Source organism: Carcharodon carcharias, chromosome 13, assembly GCF_017639515.1.
Source record: "Carcharodon carcharias isolate sCarCar2 chromosome 13, sCarCar2.pri, whole genome shotgun sequence".
NCBI lineage: Eukaryota > Metazoa > Chordata > Chondrichthyes > Lamniformes > Lamnidae > Carcharodon > Carcharodon carcharias.
In genome coordinates, this window is record NC_054479.1 from 2,669,873 (window position 1) to 2,686,578 (window position 16,706).

At 41.1% G+C, this 16,706-nt stretch overlaps 1 protein-coding gene across 5 annotated transcripts in view; it reads left to right on the top strand.

The window, feature by feature from the left end:
• Positions 1-16,706, top strand: part of LOC121285630 (membrane-associated phosphatidylinositol transfer protein 2) — a 405,846-nt gene that overhangs the window by 229,421 nt on the left and 159,719 nt on the right. The window lies entirely within an intron of this gene.

Consider the following 16,706-nt stretch of genomic DNA (forward strand, 5'->3'; position numbering starts at 1 on the left):
AATTTTTGCTTGTGAATATTGAGGTATGATTTGAATTATATCTGCATGTTATGAAAGAATTGACTGAATATAAGCTTTGTATAATAGCTGGCCATTTGAATCAGAAATGCTGTTTAAGCTGTCGTCCTTTAAAAATATTCTGAAGTAGCCCAACAGTGAAGGTATTGTTCCATTCTACAATGTTGTTGCAGATTAAAGGACAAACATTTGCATAGGACTATGAGTAAACTAGCATCCTATTTATACACCTTTTACTTTCAAATCTATGGAGACTGTTTCTTCCAATGTAAATTATTTTTATCCATTCTGCATATAGATGGCATTTCAAGATTTGCATGGTTTATTTTTTTTCAATTTTTGTTTATCTTTTAATGTCATTCGTGATATTTAATCCTGGTGACAGATTTTCCATGTTTGACTTTCATTAGCTTAAAATCCAATAAACCTGGACACTGAATATCCTGATATCCTGTGTGCATCAAGCTTAATTCTACGCTTTGCTATGTTCTCATTTTGAACATCACCAAAGTACAAGTAAATTCAACATCTCAAATGTCAAATATAATTACACCATATGGCTTTCTAGACTCCGAATTAAACCGTCAGAAATGATGCATAGCTCTGCATCTGCTCTATAACTTGGAACAGGGCTCCGTATTAAAGGAACTTTGTACAGCAAGATAGCATTGAGGTCCAAAGCTGGGGGATGATAGTTAAAGCCTTAGCTGCAAGGACTTTCTGATTTGAGTCTGGCCAGGTCTTGGGCAAAGGCCAGGCTTTTCCCCAGAGCCAAGGGAGGGAAAATCTTAAGGTGATGCTTTCACAGTGAGCTGTTGTTGAATGTTTTCTCACAAACCTTAAACCCTGCCCTCCTCTTACTTGTAGAATCCTGGGTGAGGATCCATGAAATCTGCTAATAGCACTGAGACTGCATTGGTCCAAACCTTAAGCAACTTGACATGGTCCTGTTTCTCTCCTCATCTTTCTCAACCTTTGATGCCTTTAGACAACTCCATCCTCTGCAAATATCTCTGTAGCAGTACTGTCTCCTGATTCTAATCGTATTTGTGGTAATGAGGCAGTATATAACGGCTTCTTCCCTACTTGCTTGGTCACCTTTGATATATCTTTTGGTTCCATTCATGGCCCCCTTCCCCACACCATTTATAGAAGTAGACTATTGGCCCTATCAGCAAACATATTAATCTCAACTCTGCTGCTCACACTCAGTGTCCTTTAATATGGTCCTATATAGTCCCACTATCCTCCTGCCCTCCCATACCCTTTAATATCCCATCCACCTAATCATCATCTCCAAGTCACTCCCAGACCCTTTAATGTCCCTTGTTTGGATGGTGCCAGGAAGCTGACACACTGGCCAGTGGCAAGGGTTCCTGTGCCCATCTGCCTCCATATATGGAGGTGAAAATTTAGCCCCCTATGTCTGTAACTTGCTTCAGCCCTACCTTCCGAGATCCCTGCACTCCTTCAATTCTTGTGCATCCCCGATTTTCAGTATTCAACCTTTGGCAGCTGTGCCTTCAGCTGCTGAGCCCCTCAGCTTTGGAATTCGGCCTGGCCCTGCCCCAACAAATCTCTGCACCTCCCTCTCTCTCTCTCTCTCTCTCTCTCTCTCTCCTTTTAAGACTGTCCTTAAAATCTACCTTGTTGACCACGCTGTTGATCCTAATATCACCTTGTATGGCTTGATGTTTGACAACGCTCCTATAAAGGGTCTTGGGTTATTTTACTAGGCTAAAAGTGCAAGGTGTTGTTTTTATACTAAGTATGACCTCTTTAAAGCATTCAGTTATTTATTTGCAGTTGTTTAATAAATCTTTCATCCTGTAAACTTCTGAATTTCTATGATAATTAAATCCTTTACCCAAGCAAATGTAGAGTGAAAAATTGTTTCCTTGAAGGCATAATTATTTAACTTTTCATCTTGTATTATTATACTCTAATTGAAATTTCATGTCTATACATAGGATAGACATGGAATTGAGAAGCCTGAAATTTTCAGTTTTGTTTTGGAATGAAGAAGGCTCATTTCATGTATTAGCCTGAGCTTTTTGCATTACTCTTTAAGAAGCTAGACGAGGGAGAGTTGATGTTCAATTTAAGTAAACTGGGGCAAGGGAGTGGAAGGGACAGGAAGAAGCATGAATAACTTGAACAGAAGCAACAGCCATAATCGCAACTCAGCAAGGCAATTAATATTCTCAATTAAATAGTTGTACCCTGACAAAAGGACAGAATAATACCATTTTTGCAAAAGAGGTAATGTGAGATAAATTATCTGGGATGATTTTTCATATATAATATTTTAAAAATGCTTTAAAATCGTAACAGCTTAAAATAATGGGAAATTTACAGATCTCACTGGCTTTGGCAGAACCTCACTGGCATTAATGAATTATCCTTTAGCTTCAAGCACAAAAAATACTTAGCTATATACTCTAAAGTAAAGCCCGGTGTTTTGAAATAGATTCCTACATTGAAAATTAAAATAATTGAAAATAGTCATAATTGAGCTTTCTCTTACTTGCATACATAACAAGGTGTTTGTTAAAATGTTGAGATTAATTCCTGTTGAGTGTTATAAAATGACAATTACATGAAACGATTTTAATTAAACTGAAATTAAATTGAATACTTTTTTTTTTAAGTATTAATTAGTCTGTATTATAATAGATATTTGGGAAATAAGAGTTATGAACCGGTAGTTCTGTAGAATGATTCTGATGACATCTTTGAACATCAGCAAGACTTTCGAATTATACTCATTTATTCATGGCCAGCTGTTTTCTGTTCTGTTCAATATATATTGACTGATAATTTGAGAGAAGGCGCATTTGCTTCCTTGCTGTTTAATATAGGGAGTGTGTTGCACATGATTGCAAGGCTGAGCTAGTATGACATAACTAGAAGTCAAATAAAACCTATTAGATGGTCTAGCAGAAAGTATATGCAACTCGTTTTGGCTGCAACTGTCTGTAAAATATCTATAACCATTAGCACAAAGTAGGTGTGAAATCCAGACAAAACTGAGTTGCGTTGACAAAATTTAAAATGAGGCAGCCTTCGATACTGAAGCCCAGGATGTGCTGAGCTGTTTACTGGCTCACAGTTCAGTTCGAGCAAACCTTTTAAACTTTGGCATTCTGTTAGAATATGAGCCTTTCAATAAAATGCTGCATGAACTTAGTTTTATTTCAGAGTTTTTCTCCATCTATTTGTCAAGTTAAGTGACTGTGTGAAATATCCACTGTAGGTAGAAAATATCAAGGAAGCTCATAAAGCAAGGCTGGGGAACCTTTTTCTTATCTCAGGCCATTCACACATATACAAAATCAGTCGTGGGCCCCACACACACAATCAACTTAATTTAGCTTTTTTTTAAGAGACAATACAGAAACGTTCAACTTGTCTGCTGTTTTGATGTGATGGCTGAGTTTGCTATTCCTTAATGAGCCTTGTTATGTCTGAATTATTAAATATTATACTAATTTAGCTGACGCTTTTATCTAAAGCAAATTTATAACGACGATAAAAGTAATTTTGAAGGCGCTACTGGTTTTATATTTTTAGAACTCTTGCTGCAGGCTGGATGAAATTGAGCAATGGGCTGGATCCGGCCATAGATTCCCCCACCCATGTCATAAAGGAAAAGGACTCTTAGATAAAATGTAGGGTAACATCTTCTGTGGTTGGCTAAAGGACGAGTGTCTTTTTGGCTTATGTGGCTTGTATCATTAGTGAAAATCTCTGACCTGTCAAGAGAACTATTTGTTTTCATCCTTTGCTGCATCTATAAGGAGACTGGCATTTAAAACTGACTGGAAGCCCCTGACATCTCAAAGACTGTCAATCCTGTGATTAGCCACAAACACCTGCAATGAGGTGCAAGAAATTCTCATCCTTGAATTTTTTGAATTGACAGCTCTAAGTCAGATTCCGGGATACCAATTTCTGCCATTTCAGTGCAGATACCATTATGATTTTTAAAATTTATTTTTATTGTCTTATTGTTCATCAAGGTTTGAAGGATATTATTAATAAATTGAATGCTTTATACCTTGGATGGCCAGCATCAATGTCAAATGCCCTCAGGTCAGATAACAGCTGATCAAATGCCGAGTGAAGTCTCCTGTTTTCTGCTCTCAAATTCAGAGGAGCACTCACTACTGTACCAAAATCACACTTGTGTTTTTACCTTCAACAGTAAGGATGGCAAGGCAGGTGATGTGCTGCAACTGCAGGATATGGGAGCTCCTAGATGTCAGTGAGACCCAAGGCAAACACATCTGCAGTAAGTACCTGCAGCTTGAGGAGCTTCGGCTCAGAGTCATTGAGCTGGAGGCCAAACTGCAGACATTATGACACATCAGGGAGGGAGAATGTTGCTGGACACTTTGCTTCAGGATGTGGTCACACCCCTTAGGATAGGGTGTTTTGTTTTGATCAGTGGTCAGGGACTGGAGGGTTTGACTGCAAGTGAGGCAGGTAAGGGGATCAAGAAGGCAAAAGTGGAGAAGCCTCAGCCCTTGCTATTGTCCAACAGGTTCGAGGCACTTGCAGCCTGTGCGGACGAGAGTGGGGACTGCGGGGTGGATGAGCAAACTGACCATGGCACCGTGGTACAGGAAGCTGTACAAGCAGGGGGAACTAACAGGAAGGTAGTGGTAGTAAAAGACAGCATAGTGAGGGGATATACATGGTTCTCTGCAGCCGAAAGCGAGAGTTCAGAAGGCTGTGTTGCCTGCCTGGTGCCATAGTTTGGGACATCTGCTCTGGGCTGGAAAGGAACTTGCAGTGGGAGGGGGAGGATTCTATGGTCATGCTCCATGTAGGTACCAATGACATAGGTAGGACTAGGAAGGAGGTTCTGTTTAAAGAGCATGAGCAGTTAGGGACTAAATTACAAAGCAGAACCTCAAAGGTAATAATCTATGGATTATTACCTGAGCCACGATCAAATTGGCATAGGGTAAATAAATCAGAGTTAAATGCGTGGCTTAAAGATTGGTTTGGGTGAAATTGGTTTCGATACCTGTGGCACTGGCATCAGTATTGGGGAAAGTGGGAGCTATACTGCTGGGATAGTCTTCACTTGAACTGCGCTGGGGCCAGTGCTCTGGCGAGTCATATAGCTAAGGTAGTAGAGAGGGCTTGAAACTAAATATTGAGTTTGAGGGAAGATATGATAAACTAAAGAGAGAGGAGAAGGTAAGAGAGCAGGAAGCAATAAGGGAAGTGGTTATCAGAGTGTGTTAGAAAGGGACAGAGCATACAAACATAAGAGTGCGCCAGCAGTTAAGGCAAGAGATTGTTAAAATAACGAGACAGAATAATTGCAAAAATAATAAGACCGAATCAAAGGCACTCTACCTGAATGCACACAGCATTCGCAACAAGGTAGGTGAATTGGTGGCGCAAATAGAAGTAAACAGGTATGATCTAATTAGCATTCGGAGACATGGCTGCAGGGTAATCAAGGCTGGGAACTGAAAGTTCAAGGGTATTCAGCATTTAGGAAGGATAGGCAAAAAAGAAAAGGAGGTGGAGTCACACTGTTAATAAAGGATGGGATCAGTACATTAGTGAGAAAAGATCAGAAGTTCAAGATGTAGAAGTAGTTTGGGTGGAGCTAAGAAAGAGCAAGGGGCGGCAATTTTGTTCGGAGTTTGTTTATATAGATCACCTAATAGTAGTAATGTAGGGCAAGATATAAATCAGGAAATTAGAGGTATAAAGTAACAAGGGTAATATAATAATCATGGAGGACATCAATCTACATGTAGATTGGGTAAGTCTGATTAGCACTAATGTGAGGAGGACAAATTCCTGGAATGTATATGCGTTGGTTTTCTAAAATAGTGTGTTGAGGAACCAATGAGAGAATGGGCTATTTTAGATCTAGTATTGTGCAATGAGAAAGGGTGAATTAATAAACTTGTTGTAAAGGAGCCTTTTGGGAAGAGTGACCATAATATAATTGAATTTTACGTGAAGTTTGAAAGTGATCTGAAACTAGGGTCTTTATGCTAAATAAAGGAAACCACAAAGTTATGAAGGGCAAGTTGGCGGAGGTAGATTGGGGAACTACATTAAAAGGTATGACAGTAGACAGACAATGCCATCATTTAAAGAATTAAGACGTGGTTTGTAACAATTTTACTTTCTTTTAAGACACTAAAAGCCATCAGGAAAAGTGATCCAACCATAGCTAACAGAAGTTAAGGATTCTATTAGTTTGAAGGAAGAGCCATATAAAATTGACAAAAGTAGTAAGCGATTGGATGCATTTTAAAATTCAGCAAAGGAGAACCAAAGGAACTGATAAAGGAAGAGAAGATAGAATATGGAAGTAAACTAGCGAGGAACAAAAACGGACTGTAAAAGCTTCTCTAGCTATGTAAAAAAGGAACAGGTTAGTAAAGGCAAATGTAGCCCCATTACAGGCAGAGAATTGAGAATTTATAATAGGTAATAAGGAAATGGCAGAGAAACTAAACAAATACTTTTTATCTGTCTTCATGGAGGAAGGCACAAAAAATTTCCCTGAAATATTGGGGAGCCAAGGGACTAGTGAGATTGAGGACCCCAAAGAAATTAGTATTAGTGAAAAAATTGTGTTGGACAAATTAGTGGGATTGCGATTTGATAACCTCCTGGACCTGATGATCTACATCCCAGAGTGTTGAGTGGGTGGCTGTAAAGATAGCGATCATCTTTCCAAATTCTATAGATTCTGGAACTATGCCTGCGGATTGGAAGGTATGCAATGTAACCCCACTGTTTAAGAAAGGAGGGAGAGAGAAAACAGGGAACTACAGACCTGTTAGCCTGACATCAGTAGTAGGGAAAATGCTAGAATCTATGATAAAGGATGTGATAATTGGACACTTAGAAAATAATGGTAGGATTGAGCAGAGTCAGCATGGATTTATGAAAGGGAAATCATGTTTAACAGACCTGTTGGAGTTTTTTTTTAGGATGTTACTATTAGGATAGATAAGGGAGAACCAATGGATGTGGTGTATTTGGATTTTCAGAAGGCTTTCGTTAAGGTCCCACACAAAAGAGGGCAGTGAGCAAAATTAGAGCACATGGGATTGTGGGAAGTATCCTGGCATGGATTGAAGATTGGTTAACAGACAGAAAACAGAGAGTAGGAATAAACGGATCATTCTCAGGTTAGCAGGCTGTGACTAGCGGGGCACTGCAAGGATAAGTGGCTGGGCCCCAGCTATTCACAATCTATATCAATGATTTGGATGTGGGGACCAAATAATATTTCCAAGTTTGCTAATGACACAAAACTTGGGAATGTGGAGTTGTGAGGAGGATGCAAAGAGGCTTAAAGGGGATTTAGACAGGCCAGGCTGTGTGGGCAAGAACGTGGCAGATGGAATATAATGTGGAAAAATGTGAAGTTATCCACTTTGGAAGGAAAAACAGAAATGCAAAGTATTTCTTAAATGCGGAGAGATTGGGAAGTGCTGGTGTCCAAAGGGACCGGGAGTTTTTGTTCATAAGTTACTGAAAGCTAAGGTGCAGGTGCAGCAAGCAATTAGGAAGGCAAAAGGTATGTTAGCCTTTATTGCAAGAGGATTTGAGTACAGGAGTAAAGAAATCTTGCTGCTGTTGTTTAGAGCGTTGGTGAGACTGCACTTGGAGCATTGTGTGCAGTTTTGGTCTCCTCACTTAAGGAAGGATATACTGGCCATAGACGGAGTGCAAAGAAGGTTCAGCAGACATATCCCTAGGATAGTGGGATTGTCCTATGAGGAGAGGTTGAGGAGACTGGAGACTGGGCCTGTATTCTCTAAAGTTTAGAAGAGTGCAAGGTGACCTCATTGAAGTGTACAGAATTCTCACAGGGCTCGACAGGGTAGACGCAAGAAGGATGTTTCCTCTGGTTGGGGGAACCAGAACCAGGGGACAAAGTCTCAGAATAAGAGGTAGGCCATTTAGAACCAAAACGGGGAGGAATTTCTTCAGAGGGTGGTGTATCTTTGGAATTCCCTACCCTGGAGGCTCAGTCATTGAGTATGTTCAAAGCAGAGGTTGATAGATTTCCAGATACCAGTGACATCAAGAGATACGGGGATGGCGTTGAAATAGAAGATGAGCCATGATCTAGTTGAATGGTGGAGCGGGCTCGAGGGGCCAAATGGCCTACTCCTCCTATGAGTGAGTGTCGGGGCAGATTGTGAGGTATTTTTGTTCTCTGCCCATTAAATACTGTCTTGAAACGTTACAAACTTATTTCATGTGGGATACATGCAGCAGACACTGGAGAATTTCATCTGCTTGATCCAGGCTGGATTTAAAGTCAGGTCTCAGTGACTGCTACTGCATCACTCAGTTTCCTGTTGTTGGTTGCTAATTGAAGCCAATGATATGCATTGCCAGAGTCGGTCTCAGTCCTGCACTATCTAAATGCTACAAAATTAAATGATGAGCAGTGGGATATGATAGGTACCTTGCAAGTGGGCTGCCCTGATGATTCAGAAGTAATGTAGTTATAAGTGAGTACTAGTAATTGGATCCCATGACTCTTCATTATTAGGTGGGTAAATAAAATATTGTTGTAAACCTTGGTGTCATTGGTTCGTTCTTGAAGTGCAGATATATTTATGATAACTGCTTTGTATATTGTTTAACTGTTGATTTCTCTCTATTTAAAGGGATTCAGATGAACATTGGATTTGGATTCAGACCATTGAAATTTTCAGATCCTGGATCTGAGGTCCAAACACTGCACTACTCAGCCCAAAGAGCCTTTGCTAGCTCTTTTTAAGAGCAATCTAGTTAGTCCCACTCCCCTGTTCTTTCCCCATATTTTTAAAGTATTCAGCCAATTCCCTTTTGAAGGCTTCCTTTGAACTGTATCCACCATGTTAGCAGGCAGTGCATTTTAAATCCTGACTACTCGTATGTAAAAATGGTTTTCCTTGTTGCATTTGGCTCTTTTGACCATCATCTTAAATCTTTGCCCTCTGGTTATTGACCCATGAGCCACTGGAAACCGTTTTTCTTTAATTTGTCCTATCTAAATCTTTCATGATTTTGAACACCTCTGACCACTCACCCTTCCTATGGACTAAGAAGGAAAAACAAATTACATTTATGTGATACCCACCTAGTAAAAGAACACCAGACCAGTCTCAAAGAAGAGAGTGGACACTGAGCAGGAAATGTAGGAGTTTGGAGTGAGAAACACCAAAAAACAGTCAGAAAGATCGATTTTTGGGAGGCTTTGAAAGCTGGATCAGGGACAGAAAAATGGCTTTGGAGAGAATTCTATAGGACAAGGGGTTCCCTGTGTCCTAGCAATAGACAAAATCACTCCAAGGCCTTATCCATTGGCAGGTTTCCTTCTCCAGTTTCTACCCCAGCCTGCTGCAGGGAATGTCTGGAGGATTACCAGCAATGGTAAGGTACAAATGACAGTCAAGAGTCACAGGAATGGGGCTGCAGGCCAAAATTTATACCTTTGGAAAATTAAATAAAAAGGATGGATGGAGTTGTGAAACTGCATGGAGAAGAGATAGAGGAATTGTGTATGTATTTATGACAGGAGGGTGTGTAACCATTGGGCACAGATTTAAGGTAATTGGCAAAAGAACTGGAGGTAAGTTGAAGAAACACTTTTTACACATAGTGCATCCAGATCATAGCAGCTCAAACTGAAAGGCTGATGAAGCAGCTCCAGTAATAACTTTCAAAAGAGATTTGGATAAATACTTGAAAGGGAGAAAACTGCAGGGCTATGGGAAAGGGGGGGTGAAGGTGGAATAATTGATTAGCTCTGTCAAGGAGCTGACACAGGCATGATGGGACAAATGGCCTCCTTTGCTGTAGGATTCAATGTTAGAACATTAAAGGAATTAAAAGGCCAGAAAAATACTGTCTGATCCATCAAGGCTTTCCTGTCTGGACAGGAGGCAACCGTGGTGTCACTCTATGACAATCACCTTAAATCTATGACAATTGAGTGCATACTCTGGTTGTGATTAAGAGCAGCTGATACTAACTGGGGACAGGTTAGGCCATATATACAAAAACCAGTTTCCACCTGTGTGGAAGGGAAAAGTAGTCTGCACTTGTGTTATACTGGGTTTTGTGAATAAATCTATGTTGAAGACAGATGACTGGTTCCAGCTTCTTCCTTTACTAGATGCCTGCTCATTGAATTAACACTCTGCTGGGACTGGTGAAGAAACATGTGGCCATACTGGTCAGCTGAAGAAATCAACTAACCCAATCAATAACTAGCAACACCAATAGGACTCTTGGATGCAAAAGAGCAACATGTGGCCAATTGAAGTCTTAATTTCTGAAAGAGAGAAGGCCTTGGGGGGGCTGGATAAGGATGACGATGGGTGGGTCTGATCGTAATTGTATAGCAGAGGACTCGAGCCACCAGTTTGTAGGTTAGCAGAAATCTGTGATAGCTGGGTGTATAGATTTCAATGAGGGGAAGGTTGGAGAAACTGACCACCAAGATGGCCTTGGCACTGTGACCATTGAGGTGGATGTGACTCAGAAAACTCAGCCATGGATCAAATGGTACACAGAGATTTCCGATTACTTGTTTTATCTTTGGAGGTTATTGAGGCCATCCAAGTATAAGACACCCTTCATTTAACAACACGTTTGCATTTATACAGTATTTTTAATGTAATAAAATGTCCAAAGGTGCTTCATAGGAACATTATCTAACAAAAATTGAATCTGATCCACATGAGATATTAAGACAAATGACCAAAAGATTGGTCAGGAGGTAGATTTTAAGAAACATTTTATTGGAGGGTAGAGAGATGGAAATGTTTCCAGGAAGGAATTACAGAATTAAGGGCTGAGGAAGTTGATGGCATATCAGCTAATGATGGAGTGATTAAAATCGGAGATGTGCAAGATTTGGGTTGGAAAAGTGCAGCTATCTGAGGGTTACAGGAAGTTACAGAGCCATGGAGGGTGAGACTGTGGAGGTATTTGAAAGCAAGGATTAGAATTTTAAAATTGCTCAATCTTGAACCAGTGTGGGCCAGTAAGCACAGAGTGATGGGTGAACGGGACTTGGTGGGAATTAGGAAGCCAGCGGCAGAATGAGGTTTAGGTTTATGAAAGGTGCTGGATAGGATGCTAGTGAGGAATGTGTTGGAATATCAAATGTAGAAGTAACAAAATTTAAATCCAAGTGAGTCTCTCCTGAAAGAATATGCCCATTCATCTATTGGACGTTATGAACCATACTTAAAGACCAGGTTGGATTCTAAATTTGTTTTATGGAGTCAGCATTTTATGTCAAAAAGCTGCTGATCGAACACAGCTTAAATAGTATCTTTCTAATCTAAAAAACCCATTTATGAAGCAGCCTATTCAATAAAAGCTTATGCAGAATTTTGTGTAAAGTGGTTGTGCTGCAGATCTTGAATGAGCTTGACTTGTGATATTCAGACTTTAAATTTTAACAAATCGCAGAGTGGACTTTGTTTAGTTACCAGGTTTTTTCCCGTCCTTGCTACGTCCTGTTGGGGTCACTCATTGCTACCCTATTCTCCACATCACTTCCCTCTTAATCACTGGACTTATTGGACTGTGATATTTTCTGCTATTGCTGATGACCAACTTGAGAATTTTGTAGGCTAGTTTTTTTGTGCAAGTTTTGCCAAAACACAAGCTGTTAAAATATTTATTTGAAGCAGATATTATGATACTTTATGATCCATTCCAAAAAAATTTAAATGGATGTTTTCAAACACCCATACATTTATTATGGCAAATCTTGACTCTGTGGATAGCACTCTTGTCTCTAAATCAGAAGGCTGTTGATTTGAATCTCTCTCCATATAATGCAGGCTGATAATTCAGAGCAGTATTGAGGGGGTGTTGCACTGTCAGTGTCTTTCAGGTGAGCGTTTAAACAACTGTCTGCTCTCTGAGTAAAAAAAATAGCGCTAAAACAATCAAATTAAAACAGCAGAGACACAGAAATAAGTGAGTTGGAGGATAGTCCAATACCCATTAAAAATGTATTTTTTAGGCTACCTATTCCTGTGTCATGCACAAATGTTTGGGTGTCAGTTAGCAATCTGCTTGCAGGTTTGAACAAGAGGTTTCTTTATTTTACAATAAGAAAGTGCCTAAGTAGTACTGAAGACTTCAGTACTGAAATAAGGACTTTCTTGGGTGAGAATTGTGGCAATATTCAAGTACAAAATGGTGCAGCATGCCCTCTGCTGTGCCTGTATCCAATTTAGTATGATGGTGGGGTGAGGAAGGGGAAAAATACAATAACGTGCCAGGCAAGTTGATGCTTCAGTTGAAAGCAAGATACTGCAGATGTTGGAAATCTGAAATAAAAATAGAAAATGCTGGAAAAACTCAGCAGTTCTGACAGCACCTGTGGAGAGAGAAACAGAGTTAACGTTTCAAGTCCATATGAATTCTTCAGAGCCCTGAAGAAGAGTCATACACACTTGAAACGTTAACTCTGTTTCTCTCTCCACAGTTTCAGGTGAGCTGGCACAAATCCAATGAGTTTAATGTCCTCTTCCTGTGCTACACAATTCTAAATGTTAAAACTCTTAGTACTGGAAGAATAAAAAGCAAATAAAAGCTAATATAAACAGCATTGGCATCATTTTAATGTCAATAGTTTTAAAGCTCCAAGAAACCTTAAAGATACAACCTTTGACTCACCCTGTGAAATGCCACGAGAGATTTGTTCATTCAAAACAAAAGGGTTGAAAGTCAGCGATATATTCAGCTTTTAGCGTGTTCAGATGTAATTGTGTCTAGTGTGGTACTTAATGTGTGAAAAGCAAGAAAAAAAACTGCAAATGGAAATCTGAAATTGAGAAGAAAATGTTTGAAACATATAGCAGGCCCCTGAGTATCACCTTGTCTCTCCAGTATTTTCTGTTTTTGCTTGGAACTTTCTCATAGCTGTCACACCGAAATAAAAGCTCAAGAAAACTTTATTTATGAGAAAAGGTAGAAATCATTCAAAATTTAATAATATTTGAAAATTTCTTTTCTTTGTTTTCTGTGCTTACGAACGTCAATGGGCGGAATCATCTCTGATTTGCACCAAGTATAATAGCGGGCAGGTAAAACCATGTTTTTACCAGCCAGCCGCAAGGGCAGCTTCTCACGCCTTATCACCGCAAACCCGCCGCTTTACTTGTACATTCCTGGGAAACATGCCATTTTGATGGCGGGCAGACTCCAATTTGCCCACCATGCAATCACCTCGCCACTTCATCCTGCTGGGTACCACGTTTAAAGTACAGCTGCGCGCACACCTCTCGGTGCTTCCAGCTAGGACTGCTGCAAATAAGACATGAAAGGCAAGAAGACTGCAGGCCCCAGGTTTAGTGAAGTGTCCCTCAAGTGCCTTTTGGATGCTGTGGAGGCCCCGCTGTGATGGCCTCTACCCCCCACCCTGGCCACAGGAGGGGCAGCAACATTACCACTCTGGATTGGTAGGCGATGGCAGTGGTGGTCAGTGCCAGTGTGGCACAGGAGAGGTTGGCCATCCAGTGCAGATAGAGGATGAATGATCTCATCCATGCCACCAGGGTAAGGCAACCATCTCACTACTCTGAAATCACACACTCTCAAGCCCATCACACATTCACTGGCATCTCACTCACTGCCAGCTCAAGGGACATCACCATTCATCCTTTCACACACACCCTCAAATCTCCATCTGGCCTCATCTGCTCTGGAGACTGCCTCCTCAGCCCTCACCATCTTGAGGCCACTTGCACAGATCAAAACAAACAAACTTTGGGATACCACCCTTTCCTCAGTACAGCCCTCACCCTGCAGCCTCTTCCCTTCCCTGAGGCCACTTTTTCCCCTTCCCCAAGCAAGCCCTAGCCCTGCAGCCGTACAAAGCCACCCCCGCCTTCTGGCTGGTCTGGTAGGTAGATACCTGCCCGTGAGTCCCCCTGAAAATGCTGTGATGCTGTCTGCAAAGCCTGGTGCAGATTACTGAGAGTGCTGCCTGAAGCAAGGCAGATAAACAAACCCGAACAAGGTACAACTTGCCAGGTGCACCTCATTTGTGTGCAGTTGTGAAACGCATGGGGGATGAGTCCGACAGGCTAGCCTTATAATGATATGTAGATGTATTACATTAAAGTTCCTGATGTCTAGTGATGGGAAACACGGCCCGCTGTCAACGGGCTGAGCAGACGATCACAAGCTGGTTTCACAACATCGTGAAACCGATTTTTGGCCTCGCCATATTGTCTCCTCAAACCTCTGAGCGTGCCCGATACCAGCGAGCACGGAAAATTCCATTCAATCTTCAGCCAACTCAATTCATGATATCAAGAAACAGCTGAAGGCATTAGATACTGCAATGGCTATGGGCCCAAACAACATTCCAGCAATACCACTTGTGGTATGGTGCTCCAGAACAAGGTGTGCCTTTAGCCAAGCTTTTCCAGTACAGCTACAATACTGGCATCTACCTGGCAATGTGGAAAGTTGCCCAGATATGTTTTGTCCATAAAAAGCAGGACAAATCCAACTCTGCCAATTAGTGCCCCATCAGTCTACTCATGACTATCAGCAAAGTGATGGAAGGGATCATCAACAGTGCTATCAAGTGGCACTTAGAAACAACCTGCTCACTGATGCTATATTTGGGTTCTGCTAGAGCCACTCAACTCCTGACTTCGTTACAGCCTTAGTTCAAACATGGACTAAAGGGCTGAACTCGAGGTGAGATGAGAGTGACTGCCCTTGATATCAAGGCCGCACTTGACCGAGTGTGGGATCAAGGAGCCCTAGCAAAACTGGAGCCAATGGGAACCGGGAGGGGGAAACTCTGCTGGTTGAAGTAATACCAAGCACAAAGAAAGATGGTTGTGGTTGTTGAAAGTCAATCAAATCAGTCCTAAGACACCATTGCAGGAGTTCTTCAGGGTAGTGTCCTAGGCCGAACCATCTTCAGCTGCTTCATCAATGACCTTCCTCCCATCATAAGGTCAGAAGTGGGGATGTTCACTGATGATTGCACAATGTTCACCATTTGCAACTCCTCAGACGCTGAAGCATTCATTGCAAATATGTAGAAAGACGTGGACAACATTCAGGCTTGGACTATATGTAGCTCCCAGTACATGCAGAGAGAAAGAATATAAACACACATTGTCCATGTTTCAGCTAAACAAAATAAGTGACACCTATTCGCTTGTTCATTCCCCAGGGCAATGTCTTGTCCAATCAGGGTCAAGCTGCCTGGTTTAAATTTCAAACAATGTTTGGCAGTTAACTGTGAGGTCACCAACAGCTGGTGCATTTTCCATGGCAACACCTCTACCAATCAGAGTTCATTTGCCAACCAATCAGCACTCAGTACATTTGGTACTTTTTACAAATTATCCTGATAAGTGCAAGGTGAAAAGCTTCAACCAAAGAAAGTATCTCTTTTCAGCAATACTTTGTAATGCCTAGGTGTTTTTGTTGTATTCTTTGAAGGATGTCGAGCCTGAGGACTGTTGGTATGACCAGCCTCTGATTGTAGATTAATAGGTTGTCCACAATGCTGAGATATCTGTGTTACTCGAAATATTGTTTCAGGATGAGATGGTTTGGAACATATACTGGCAGTTTTCTCTAAACTTGGCCCATTAAATTTTAAATCAAAGAACTTACTTGAAATTGACTTGGAACTAATTGAATATGGTTTGTGACAGAATTAAAGATTGTGTCTTATGATGTTGCTTCTGCAGGCACACTGGTATTCTGTTAATATAATCGCAGCTTCAAAGTCTTGGACACAAATTTGTTAAAATACATCTCCATGGATTTGTCGGTAATTTCAATTGGAAAATGTTAATTCTCTTTTTAGTTTTTGGTTTTCACAATTAATCACTGGCCCCCATGATCTGCTGAACTTCACTTCCAGTTAGTGTGTGCAGAAACATTTAAACTTATTCAGATTCCACTGAAGAAGCTTTACCTTAGGCACAGTAGATATCTGCTTTCACCTTTAATTTGTTCTGCATTTTAAAAATTCTTTTATGGGATCTGAGCATCGCTGGCAAGGCTAGTGTTTGTTACCCCATCCCTAATTGCTCTAGAGAAGATGGTGGTGAGCTGCCTTCCTGAACTGCTGCAGTCTAAGTGGGATAGGTACACCCACAGTGCTGTTATGGAGGAAGTTCCAGCATTATGACCCAGCAACAATGAAGGAATATAGTTCCAAGTCAGGTTGATGTGTGACTTGGATGGGTACTTGCAGGTGGTTGTGTTCCCATGCATCTGCTGCCCTTGACCCTCTAGATGGTAGAGGTCACAGGTTTGGAAGATCCTGTTAGAGGAGCCTTGGCAAGTTGCTGCAATGCATCTTGTAGATGGTACAAGCTGCTGCCACTGGGCGCCTGTCATGAATGAAGCGCCAAACAAGTGGGGTGTTTTGTCTTGGATGGTGTTGAGCTTCTTATGTTGTTGGAGCTGCACTCATCAAGGCAAGTGGAGAGTATTCCATCACACCCTAACTTGTGCCTTATAAATGGTGGACAGACTTTGGAGAGTCAGGAGGTGAGTTACTTGGTACAGAATTCCAAGCCCCTGACCTAAATAAGGTGCTAATGTCATAAGAAATAAGAGCAGGAGTAGCCATTCAGCCCCTCTAGCCCACTCCACCATTTGATAAGATCATGGCTGAT